At 40.8% G+C, this 1,315-nt stretch overlaps 1 protein-coding gene across 2 annotated transcripts in view; it reads left to right on the top strand.

Moving 5' to 3' along the window:
- The first annotated feature begins 6 nt into the window (after positions 1–6).
- Positions 7–1,315, top strand: part of LOC106873731 (josephin-1) — a 9,626-nt gene continuing 8,317 nt past the window's right edge. Inside the window, exon 1 of one of the 2 annotated variants that reach the window (XM_014921219.1) lies at positions 7–741. The gene's annotated coding sequence lies outside the window, so the exon portion shown is untranslated. Of the gene's footprint in view, positions 1,218–1,315 lie in introns of both variants that reach the window. The other variant, XM_014921218.2, reaches the window with a different exon arrangement.

Below are 1,315 nucleotides of genomic sequence, written 5' to 3'. Positions count from 1 at the left end.
TACACCTACAAAATGTAACACTCACCCCACTCCCACCAACTCAAGAAGAACCAAAGGAGAACCCTAGCTGATGTATAGTTCGATCAGGACCAGGCATATAGAAGCGTGTGCCTGGTGTTTAAGATTAAGAACAAGGCGAAAAGATATGCAGGACTGTTGTATCACGTGTGTCTCCCTACAAAATGGTTTCTCAATCAAAGATATTGATATGTACGGCGACCAATGGGTCGTCAACACATTTACGCAACATTATGGGCATATGATGAACATAGAGGTGGTCTGCAACAATGCTCGGTCAGGTGAGATGGTGGTATTTATGGATATTTAGCTCGTAATGGACCGCCAAGACAACACAGTCAACCCGGATATGTTTCCCATTGAGGGAATGGATAGAAAATGGATCAAACTGGTGGTGCAGAAGCTTAGTGCTCTGTTATTATATGCATAGAAGGAAAGGGCGCTGAGGGCCCTTCGTGAAGAATAGGAAAGTGAGAAGAAAAAAGAAAGGAAGCAGACTTCAGCAGAGGCGGCAACAGACCACTGTTTTCAGAGCATCGCCATTCGGAGCAGAAACAAACTTAATTCGTCTTTAGCGTCACTATCTATAAAAGTTGATAATGACCGAATTGCCGAAAGGTTTTTTTCTTCTTGCTGCACAGGATCGTCCAGGGATTACGACTACCACGTCTTGTAGAGATGGAGAAGTGATGCAGATCGGCGAACTGGCAGAAATGCTTAGAGGTATTTCGTCTGTCTTTACGTTCGAGGTCGACTTTGTCTTTCATCCTTTCAGGGGTCGATAAATTAAGTACCAGTTGCCTACTGGGGTAGGTCTAACCGCCTGACCCCCCGCTCCCCGCAAAATTTCGGGCCTTGTACCTAGAGCAGAAAAGAATACATCTAGTTATTTTATAACGTATTTAAACAAATACAGAAACAGGAAGAGAAAATATAAACAACAAAAATATTTTTTTTCAAAAACAAAATAATAATAAGATAAACAAAAAAATAAATAAATAACGAAAGTTTGTCCTCTCGCCTATCGACGTGATTCTATTTAACTCTTTCCTATATAGGATGTTAACTCCGCTCAGGGAGACTCTGGTTAATATTAATTAAGCCATACCTACTTTTCAATGTTACTACAAAAGATTTACGGAAGGGGTACTGGTCGAGTCGGCTTGTTTAAATCAAAGAAGTGCTGAATTTGCGAAAAGGTTTGGAAACATTACTCTTATTCCGTGATTCTCAACTAATTTTTTCTTATGGTCTGCTTTGATTTCTATTTTCCTTGAGTGGACCCTCAGAGCCATTC

The sequence above is a fragment of the Octopus bimaculoides genome, chromosome 23 (genome assembly GCF_001194135.2).
Source record: "Octopus bimaculoides isolate UCB-OBI-ISO-001 chromosome 23, ASM119413v2, whole genome shotgun sequence".
NCBI lineage: Eukaryota > Metazoa > Mollusca > Cephalopoda > Octopoda > Octopodidae > Octopus > Octopus bimaculoides.
Note: the sequence above shows the minus strand (reverse complement) of the source record. Positions and strands in the feature narration are given on the sequence as shown.